The 11,654-nt window shown below is 44.6% G+C and overlaps 1 long non-coding RNA gene across 1 annotated transcript; it reads right to left on the minus strand.

Moving 5' to 3' along the window:
- Positions 1 to 426: 426 nt before the first annotated feature.
- Positions 427 to 5,976, minus strand: LOC310670063. Its single transcript, XR_014507505.1, has 4 exons — positions 5,853 to 5,976; positions 4,620 to 4,756; positions 1,652 to 1,842; positions 427 to 1,384 (listed from the first exon to the last, which is right to left on the minus strand). It is a non-coding gene; the product is annotated as an uncharacterized lncRNA (long non-coding RNA).
- Between the last annotated feature and the right edge of the window lie 5,678 nt (positions 5,977 to 11,654).

Genomic DNA, 11,654 nt, shown 5'->3' on the forward strand with positions numbered 1-11,654 from the left:
CTCTCTCCCCCCCCCCCCCCACTATTGGGGGCAGATTGCAAAGTGTACAGGAGAGGGTTAATGGATACAAGGATAACTGCTGGAGACTGCCAGTGGTCACATCAGCAGCATACATTTAAAGCATATTTAAAGTGAATGGCTTCCCCCAAAGAATCCTGGGAACTGAAGTTGGTTAATGATGCTGGGAACTGTAACTCTGAGAGGTAAGCAACATCTCCTTGAATTTCCTTCTTCTTTGAGAAGCATGGAGTCATATGAAACACCATACTTCTATAAATCCAGAATAATCCACACACAGGAACATGATACATAAAAGCAATCTGTTGGGATTTCAGAGTACTAAATGGTTTGTTCTTTCAAGAAGTGTTGAGCAAATCTGCCTGTGCTGTGCTTCCTTGCATCCAGGAGAAATCAATACACCTCCATTTGTCTTATATATTATTTTCTGATGCCCATCATTTCTCCATGCCTTTCTGACCTGATTGTAGGTGGAGCCTCTCTTTCATGGAATTTGCAATGGCTTGAAAATCATGCTGCAGAATCAGTTATTGACTTCTTCTTTTTTGTTAGTTCCCTTGAGGTTGCTCAAAACCAACTCCACCAGCTTCGTTAAGTTAATTGGCTGGTCCAGATATCATCTCTCTCCCCCCCCCCCCCATTTCTGCTGCCCAGGGAAACAAACCTCACACTATGAATGATCAACTGCACATTTAAAAATAGCACCTCCTTGTGATTATGCCCAAGCTGGGCTACGTGATGTGCTCTAGCGGGGCTCTGAAACGCAAGCAGCTGCTTTCAGATCAGATCCAAGGGTGATGGCCATCTCCCAGCACAATGGAGCAGCTGGAGCACCCACCACTCCAAATAGCAACATGCCGTCCCAACAAGGCCTTTAAGCAACGGACGAGGCAGAGATGTTATACTGAAGATGCAGCTGATGGTGCATGTCAGCTTCAAATGAGAGATGGGTTTTAATTTTGAGTCCTTAGAGAAATCATCTCCGAGCCGTAATTACAGAGCGCAGCCGCCACGCCATCTTCCAACTTCCCCCGCCCGCCATGCACGCCCCCCAAATTGAAAGCAGAAGCCTCCTAGCTTTTAATTACAGAAATCAGTCTTTGAAGTCAATGTTCAAAATTGGTTATCCCACTGTCTGATCCAGTGATCTGATGCTTTAGCAGATGTTGCCCTTCTAGGTTGCACGTCCATGCATGCAACAGTTGCTTCTTCCCATCGCAGATACATCTTAAGAAAAGCAGTTACTTTTGTTGGACCAGCTTCCGTTGATGGTGGCAAAACTGGTGGGCTCACAGTTTCTGCCCTTGACTATTTTGGAATGCCAACAAACTGAGGATGTGCCCTTTGTCTTCTGCATGTTTTCCCCCTGAGAGCAAGGAAGAAGACCACTTTGGTTAGGACAGGATCCAGCAGTCTGAGGCAGAATGGTCCCACAACATGAGGGATGATAAGAAATATTGCACTGTTGTGGTTAGCATCCAATCGCACTGACATATGGGAGGAGACACACACACACACACACACACACACACCTTTTCCCTGTTGTTAAAGAAGAGGCAAAAGTACTCCCACTTTTGCAAAGTAGGACAGTCAAGAGGTTCCCTTTGTGTTATTTAGATATGGCTAAACCTACCTGATGTGGTGATGGATGTTTTTGAAAACTAACCACTGGCTCCTTGACCCATCAAAACTGGTGGGGGAGTTGGTGAACAAGCTTGGGATTCGCTTTAATTAGCTATGCATCCTGTTCTTCTAACTCTTTCCCAACAGCTCCATGGTACCTCGAAGGCATATTGGCAAAGGCCACGGTGCAGTTAAGATATGCTGAAATAAGAGAAGGATGCTGTAGCTGAAGGAAGGAGTCAAGAGAACAGAGAGAAGCTTTGCCTCCAAGATATAGATTAGTGCTCTTCCTCTATACGTGAAGTGTCACCTCTCATTTGTGAAACAAGACACACCATTCCTCTCCTATCCCTCCGAAATAAATGCTACTTGACTCCATCAACATGCATTCTTTTCTGCATGCGCTTCTCTAAACCCTGGTACAGTCATACCTCAGGTTAAAGTTGCTTCAGGTTGAACGTTTTCGGGTTGCGCTCCGCGGTGACCTGGAAGTAACGGAATGCAATACTTCCGGGTTTCGCCACTCGCGCATGCGCAGACACTCAAAATGACATCACGCGCATGCGCAGAAGTGGCGAATTGCGTCCCACGCAGATGTGGGTTGCATTTGCTTCAGGATGCGAACGGGGCTCCAGAATGGATCTCGTTCGCATCCAGAGATACCACTGTAATCAGAGTAGCCATGAACATTTTGATCAGCTAACTAGGGATAAGAAGACCTTGCAGGAATCTAAGGCATGCATGCATTTCAAGGGCCCAAAGAACACGTGACTTGGGGAGGGACCAGGAAGACTGACATTTGACCCAGAGAAATCCTTGTGCCAAAGGCCTTTGAGCTTGGATTCTTTGGCCACCTGCTCCTAAGCATTTGGCTTCTGGGCTAGAGACCCTGCACTAGTAACTCTCATCTGCCTGCCTGCCTGCCTGCCTGCCTACCACTACTCTGGGTACTGCCAAAACCTTGTAATTACTTTTCCTGAGCCCACAACAGGAAACAGGCTGAAGACCGATGTCCTAGGGCTAACTTTTCCTGCACTGACCCTGTGTGAATGCCAGGGCAAAAGATGCCTCTTCAGCCATTTCCCCCAATAATGTGGTTTTGTATGTCGTCTTCACTAATATATGCATTTATATGCATACTTCGCCCTAGTATATGCATTGTTATGCACATTGCTTGGCTGGAGAACTGCATTGCAAAATTCAGAGAAATACAAATTTTGAAGGATAGCTGTTTCAGTTCATGGATTGTTTTGAAAGGTACTGATTTTGTAAATTTGCCTTTAAATGTGAACAGAATTGAATTTCTCCCCCATTGGTAACTGATTTATTATTATTATTATTTTAAAGAACTTCCCTGATTGGGCAGGACTTGTTTGGCCCTCCAACGGATTGCTTTATATTCAGTCCAGAAATATGAGAGTTTAAAATCTTAAGGTCTCTGGCAGAGGAGGGCAATTTGAGGCCGGTCCAATTAAAGTCTTACTGAATTCCAACACTAACCACAAAGGTGAAGGTATGTGGAGAGCATTCAGATGTGGCTGGTGGGGGAGGATCAGAGGCGCAGGGATGAAACCAGCACATAGCAGCCGAAAGCTGTGAGAAGAGAAGAGCCCTGCTGACTTTTTGTTGGATGCCGTGATGATCAAAGCATCATTCCTCGGGAGAAAAGGTGGCAAGCAGTGAATGCGAGTGGAGCCTTTGAGACTGGAAGTGTGGAAAAGGCCTGGGTACAGAGAAGGAAACCAGGATGGGGATCTAGGTGAAGACTAGACTGATCCTATAAGCAGTGCATAGCAGTGTCACAGAGTAAGTGGGCAGGTATCAAAGACAATGTGGGACGCGGGTGGTGCTGTGGGTAAAAGCCTCAGTGCCTAGGGCTTGCCGATCGATAGGTCGGCGGTTCGAATCCCCGCGGCGGGGTGCGCTCCCGCTGTTCGGTCCCAGCGCCTGCCAACCTAGCAGTTCGAAAGCACTCCCGGGTGCAAGTAGATAAATAGGGACCGCTTACTAGCGGGAAGGTAAATGGCATTTCCGTGTGCGGCTCTGGCTCGCCAGAGCAGCGATGTCACGCTGGCCACGTGACCCGGAAGTGTCTTCGGACAGCGCTGGCCCCCGGCCTCTTGAGTGAGATGGGCGCACAACCCTAGAGTCTGTCAAGACTGGCCCGTACGGGCAGGGGTACCTTTACCTTTTACCTATCGAAGACAAATGTGGTATGAGTAATTGGAAGGAAAAACAACTATATCATATATTTTTTATTTATTAAATTTCTATACCACCCTTCACCTGAGGATCACAGGGCTGTTTACAATATAAACCCCCACCCACAAAAATACATACTACAGTGACGAACAAAAACAGTAACTTCCACACACACACACCATAGACTGTTTAATTAGCCAAAGGTCTGGGAGAAGTTTTTGACAGGTACCGAAAGGTATGTAACAAAGGTGTTGGGTGAGCCTCCCTGGGGAGAGCATTCCACAAGCAGCAAGTCACTGCAGAAAATGCCCATGCTTGTGACACCACCCTCCAGACTACTCACGGAGGAAGCACATGAAGAAAGACCTCGCATGATGATTGCAGGTCTGGGTTGGTTCATATGGGCAGAGGCAGTCCTGGAGGTATTGTGGTCCTGAGCACACTGGGGAAGCTGCAAGGATGAACCACAGAAGAATGCCACTAGGACTCCTATCAGGTTAGGCAAAAGGCAGCACTGGTATGTAATGGTTGGCTTTGGTGCAGGCAGAAAGAAGCAGGAAGGGATTAGTGTTATTTCCACTACAGTCAGGTTGTTAAAATCTTCTGGGTATTAGCCAGATACTTCATTGTTGCTGCTGCCACCATTTTATTTATTAACTACCCTTCATCATAAGGTCCCAGGGCAGGCTACAACATTAAAACAATGTTTAAAACATTTTAGAACAGCTAGCAATCATAAAAATAATGTAGGTCTTGAAAAATATAGTTCTGTATACCTGACCCAGCTATATCCTCATATTTTGTCTATGCCCACTAAAATTCTTTGTGTCAAGGGGTCTCATGAAGGTGACTCAGTCCCAGCATTCTTCAAAATGGGCAATATTCTCAGAGCACCATAGATTAGGCATCTCACCTGAAGCAGGGGCAGGATTATCATGAATTTAGAAGTATCAGAAATTGGGGGGGTGGGGAGTAAGGTTCAGATTGCATGCTCACAGATCATACTTACTAACTTTTTTTTTTTAATGACAGTCTCAAATCAAGTGGGCTGGTGTTTAAATGTTTAATGTTTCTTAATTAGGCCATGCAGAATGGTTATAAATGAGAAGCTTGTGCTCATTGTTTTCCTGATTGTTCATCCATGATACCTATAAATATTTCCAGCAGCACATTGGCAAGGGAAATGAACAAGGGCTTTTTCCAGTTCATAAACTAAATATTCCACTTTAAAGTTCTGAAGGCTTTTCGAGAACTTTACCATTTCCCTTCCAGAACCAAACACAGTCCTCTCTCCAGACTGTCCCAATTATTTTTACTCGACTATTCCTGGAAGTTATTAATCGACCTCCCCTGTGGATAGGAAGCAAGGACTTGAGCTGGACTACAAGCTTTCCCCAGCCTAGAACAACGTTTATAATTAAGATTTACAGGTCCAAATGCCGTAGACCCTGGGCTGATTCACACATTCTTAAGGTGTCCAGATACACAGGAACTCCTGTGTCTATTAATAATGGTGCGAAAGAAGCAATTTGAGCCTACGCTGTTTTTCTCATCACTGTAGGGCAATCTGCATCTGCTGAAATCTCCTTTCCCCCTTCCACATAGGCTGGCACATGAAAGGACCCTGGCAGAATTCATGCAGGAGATCCTTGGCTCAGTCTCTGGCATCTCCAATGAAAAGGCCCAGAGGGCAGGTGACTAGAAAGAGCTCTGCTGGAAAGCTGCAACTAATTAGACCAGGGGGAGCAAACATGTGCCTTCCAGATGTTGTTGGATGACAGTTCCCATCAGCCCCAGGCAGCAGAGCCAATGGTCAGGGATGATGGGAGCTGTAGTCCAGCAACATCTGGAAGGCACTACATTGCCTACCCCTGAGTTAAACAATACAGGCTAGAGGACTCTGGCCACTGCAGTCCAGCCACGAGATGGACATGGTCTCTTTTGCATTGGATCTCCCCAAAAAATATATGTACATGTCTTAGCAGTCAGTGACTGACAATTGAACATGCCTGTTAAAAAACAGTTGTGTCTATGGTGATGACATCTGATATGGAAGCTCTCTATTATGTGTTTGATACCTAATAGCTCTTTTTACATGTCCAAGTCATCCCATGATCTTGCGTCCGGGCAAAGGGGGAGAAACTTCCCTCTTTGAGCTTCTAGAACTTCAGCAGAACAATGTGCATTCCCTCTTCACCTTTGTTCTATGCTGTTGCATCACTTTATGCACCCCTAGGCAAGTTCCCAGGCTAATTTTCCATCCAGAATACAGTCAAGGTTGCGTCAAGGTGTTTTATTTTATTTTTAAGTCTAGAAGCAGCAGCAAAAGCTGTACTCTGAATTCCTGAAACTGCACTTTCTGCCAAAAGGGCAGAGTGGGGCTTTGATTTCTCACTGCTCTTTGCCATAGACCTCCAGGAGTTATTATGCAATCAGTACATACCAGCATATGGTGTCAAGGCAAGTATTTTGATTTTGATTTCTTGAGTTCTAATTTTTCTGTCTTTGGCATATGGCAAACCATAAACCCAACATATTGGTGCAATAAACCTGCATGTTTTGATCTGGGTTTGACTGCATTTTAAAAAACAGGCTTGTTGTTGTTTAGTCGTTTAGTCATGTCCGACTCTTATGACCCCATGGACCAGAGCACGCCAGGCACTCCTGTCTTCCACTGCCTCCCGTAGTTTGGTCAAACTTATGCTGGTAGCTTCGAGAACACTGTCCAACCATCTCATCCTCTGTCGTCCCCTTCAACTTGTGCCCTCCATCTTTCCCAACATCAGGGTTTTTTCCAGGGAGTCTTCTCTTCTCATGACGTGGCCAAAGTATTGGAGTCTCAGCTTCAGGATCTGTCCTTCCAGTGAGCACTCAGGGCTGATTTCCTTAAGAATGGAGAGGTTTGATCTTCATGCAGTCCATGGGACTCTCAAGAGTCTCCTCCAGCACCATAATTAAAAAAAAACAAAAAAACATTGGAGAGTTTTGACCAAACGTGATCCACCTGGAGCAGGAACTGGCAAGCCACTCCAGTATCCCTGCCAAGAAAACTCCATGGACAAAGACAACAGGCATATAAAAACAGGCTTACCTGATCCCACATTGATGTCTAGGGGCCAGATTCAACTAGCCAGTCCAATCCAGCAGTTGCACCATAGAGGGGCTGATATTTTTCCACGTTTGTCTTCAAATATTATACCTTGTGATGGTATGGGTAAACCATATACGAGGGTGCTAGATGAAGTCTTCCTCATTAGACTTTGCTGTTTTACAGGTGATGGCATCACCCAGGAATTCTCCTAACAGCAGGAGTGCAGGTGCCAATATATAGGATATTTATTAACCAGCCTCTAAAAATTCCCTCCTCAAGAATTACAGGTTGTGCATGTCGAATGTAGTATGCAAATGACGAGGGAGGAGGAAGCTAGTGTGAACATCTTCCCTCACCTGAGTCGAGAGATTCAGGGCGAAAGCTGGCAGAGATTGCAATGTGGGAAGCCTTGGCAATGTTGGGGTGCTGAGCAGGTGGGCGGGACTGATTACTGGGAGAGCAGAGGAAGTGACTCATAAGATGCTGGTGCCAGCCCACTCTCAGCTCTGAGAGGCAGCCCGAACTGGTAGTGTCTGTCAAATCCTCATTCTGTTATCTTTTATTTTATCTTATTGGGGGGAGAATGTCGGCAATAAATGCCAAAGAAGAGCAGAGGAAGTAGATGATGATGGCCCCAGTGCAGGTTTTTAGTGTGGGTCCCACTCTTAAAAAGAAATTAATGAATACAACACGTATGCAGATTTAGCAGATCAATTTAGCTGTTCAGCACTTTGTGTAACATTTATCAAAAATGTTACCATCTGTGAGCCGTGATACACTATCATAACAAAGCTTTTTAACATATAGATAGATGGGTGGGAAGACAGATAGACAGTCAGTCACCTACTCAATATGATTTTGCTTGTTTTCAGTGGAACAGACTTTATTAATATCTCTCTCTCTCTCTCTCTCTGAACACTTGTGTATGTTTTGGAGATCTTTTTCTATTCTTGATTCTTCTTCTTCCCCATTACTTACCTCAGGCAGTTCTTTCAAAGTTTGTCTTTTGAAAATGAAAACTCAGAACTTGCTAGTGTTCATGGCAAGCTATATGAGTATGTGCTAGGTGTTATTGGATTAGAACATGTTGAGATTTAAAATGATGATATTCTTACTAAAAGGCCTCATTGCATCACTGGCGGAGGAAGAGGCGTGCGGAGGGAGCGCACCGCCCCAGGCAGCGTGATCCTGGCAGGGTGCCATCGTGGCTGGCCCCTGCCCGCGCTGGGCGCCACGGCCCTACAGGCGATGCGCCACGCCCCCAGGATGCGTGCCAGCCCCGCCTCCACCTGCTCTCCGCCCCCCGGTGCCAGAGCATGAAGCTCCGCCACTACATTGCATTACTTAACACCACAGTCAAGCACACCAACATCCCAGTCCCAAAACATCCTTGGTAAATCGATCCACCTGTATAACTGGCTTCCTCCTCCTATACAAGGTGATTATTGGGGTTGTGGGTGCAGAGGAGGAGATATCACATAACTGACTGTAGCCACAAACTTCCAATACCCACATGCACGCCGCACTAGTGTGTAACCTTCCATTCCACTTGATGCATGTCAGAATGGGGCCCACAACACTGGCAGAAGAGCATGGTTAGCTTGTCATGCTTGTGACATTCTCCATGCTCATCCAAAGGGTGTGATGGGCTAGGGTTGGGAGAGAAAAATAAAAAGTCTAACTGCAACACAGTAAGTTTACTCAAATCAAAAGTAAGTTTCTTTGTGTTCTGAATGACATTTAGGACTGCAGCTACAAATATGGGGGGTTTGGGGCATTAAACTGGGCATTGTCATTCCAAACACACACCAAATATGGACATTGTTGAAACCCTCTGTCTCCTTGTGCAACAGTGGAACTTTCTGCCTACTCTTGTCTTGCTGGGTGCAATCTACTCTTTCATTCACCATTCTCCATTCCATCTTGCCTGCTTTGCTTGAGCGCAGGTTTGCAAGGGCATCTAGCAGCTGCATCTTTTCATTCCCATTCCCAAATAGCCACACTCTTAGATCCTTATGTTTCTTCTGCTCTGTAGGCGCAGAGGTACCATCGATTCCAAGAGAGAGAGCAGGGTGAGGGGATCAAACTGGGATAGCTACACGCTGTGGGATCTGTGTCATTGGGGTCCCAATGTTGTGAGCTGGCCCTGGCGCAGTGTAGAACATCTGCTGTATATAGTTTGAGCTTTTTGCTTACTCATCACAGAGAAGTGCTGATGAATGCTTTCTTGCAGTGCTTCCCTGCTGACAGGTGTGATGGAAGAATGTAGCAGCCATCCCAGGAGTCATAAATAGGAGCATTTTGTGAAACATGTCCTTAGCACAGATTGTGTAATAGGGCTGGAATATTGATGGAGATGACCACTCCTGTCCATTTCTAAGCTTTTAAATACTTATGGATTTTTAATTGTAATGTTCTGAGCATGCATTTTGCATAAGGGGCTTGGTGCATTATTCATTGCAGCAATGACAAGAGAAAGTTAATGAGTTTAGTAGGATAATTATTTTACAGGCTCCTGCACTTCTTAAAGTCAGGCAGTCAGAGCTTAATAAGACTAGCAGTGGTGAGATGCAAGCCTGTCTAAGAGAATGTACACACCATCCATTTAAAATACCTCATGCCTCAAAGAATCCTGGGAACTGTAGTTTCTAAAGGGTGTTGGGAATTGTAGCTCTGCAAGGAATTTCCTGTAATGTCCTACACACACACATTACTTTTTTTCTTTAAAAAATGTTTAGGGGTACTCTCATTTTGACTCAAGAAAACCATCATTTTATAGTTCAAATCAGGAAAAATAAATATAGTAAATGGACAAAAGTACGAAGATTCACAAAATGTTTAGGGTTATGCGTCCCCCCAGGAAAAACCCCACTGTGTGCGTGTGTAGCTTTTGATCGTTCCACAATGTCCACCATATGTATACATACTGTGCAATATTTGCCTCTCCCCCATTTCCAGCACATTTTGCTAAAATTTGGATATACAGTGGTACCTCAGTTCTCGAACGTAATCCGTTCCAGAAGACCTTTCGATTTCCGAAATGTTAAAAAACCAAGGCACAAAGGGCTGGCTGCAAGTTCAATTGGAAAAATTGAAAAACACTTCTGAGGCGCATTCGAAAACGGAAGCAATTACTTCCCGATTTTCAGCATTCATGTTCTGAAACGTTTGGCTTCCAAGACACTCAAAAACCGAGGTACCACTGTATTTTTGTCAACAGATATGGGATTAGATTCCGAATATATAATGTTCTTTTGTTCTTTCTTTCTTTCTTTCTTTGCCATTTCTGTTTAAATAAATTTCTTTTATCAACTAAATCAAGTATTGATTACACACACACTTCTTCCTTTGTGATTAACTTTTCATTTCAGCTCTAATTCTGCTTTTTCATTAGTATTTTTAATCAGAAAGCTTCTTAGCTGGAATATTGACTCTTTTTTTGTTATACCACATATTGTGGTAATATTATACTCAGGCCTCAATTCTATGTTGCCAGGGAGCTGAAAATTAACATTATTTAGAAATGATTGACGATGCTACACATCAGGTGAGAAGGTTTTCTTATATTTGTTCCATTGTCTTATATTTGTCATGCCAATTAAATAAACCGGGTTTTATTAAATGATTTATCTCTTAATGTGTTTCATCATATGCCCAAGGTAGATTTTAAAGAGGCATTTTGTCATGATTTTGAATAAATATTTGAACAGGTGTCATTTCTCCTTTATTTAGCCATTGTACAATATTTGTTAAACATGTAGCAACGTAATATAATCCTATATAATACCCCAACTTGAGTGTGTGGTTGATGTTTCTGTCTGCTACCAGTTCTGGTTGTTCCTTCATCATGTGTTGAGGTTGTGCAATACTATGCATGTTATGATTCTGTAGTGGATGGAAATAGATCTATACCTTCCGGGGTGAGTGCCTGCTCCGTTATAGATCTGGGCCCCTCTCAGGTAAGGGATGGGAGCAGAGTATTAGATGGTCCAACGGGTGTCCTGAACCACAGGCCAAACAGAAGGCTCACTGGGGTGGTTGGATGCAGGGATACCGAATAAGGATGCCCAAAACATCAGAATGGCCACTTCTAGTGCTTTATTTCAAAACATGTAGACTTACAGTAAAGCAGTCTGCCAGTTGCCCTAGCTTTAGCAGACATGGGACGGACACTGCAGCAAGGAGACGGCTTGTTTGCGCCCAAGCAAACATGCATACATTCTTTACACACAAAGCAGCACATGTCATTTCACCTGACCAGATGAGGGCATAGGTGGAAAATACCCAAATCGTACAGATAGTTCTGCTTTCTGGGCTCAGAGCCCAACATCCCAAGCCCACAGATAGGGATAACATATGTTGTTGTTGTTGTTTAGTTGTTTAGTCGTGTCTGACTCTTTGTGACCCCATGGACCAGAGCATGCCAGGCACTCCTGTTTTCCACTGGCTCCCGCAGTTTGGTCAAACTCATGTTGGTAGCTTCGAGAACACTGTCCAACCATCTCGTCCTCTGTCATCCCCTTCTCCTTGTGCCCTCCATCTTTCCCAACATCAGGGTCTTTTCCAGAGAGTCTTCTCTTCTCATGAGGTGGCCAAAATATTGGAGCCTCAGCTTCACGATCTGTCCTTCCAGTGAGCACTCAGGGCTGATTTCCTTAAGAATGGATACGTTTGATCTTTTTGCAGTCCATGGGACTCTCAAGAGTCTCCTCCAGCACCA

Source organism: Podarcis tiliguerta (assembly GCF_965153285.1).
Source record: "Podarcis tiliguerta genome assembly, chromosome: 2".
Lineage (NCBI taxonomy): Eukaryota > Metazoa > Chordata > Lepidosauria > Squamata > Lacertidae > Podarcis > Podarcis tiliguerta.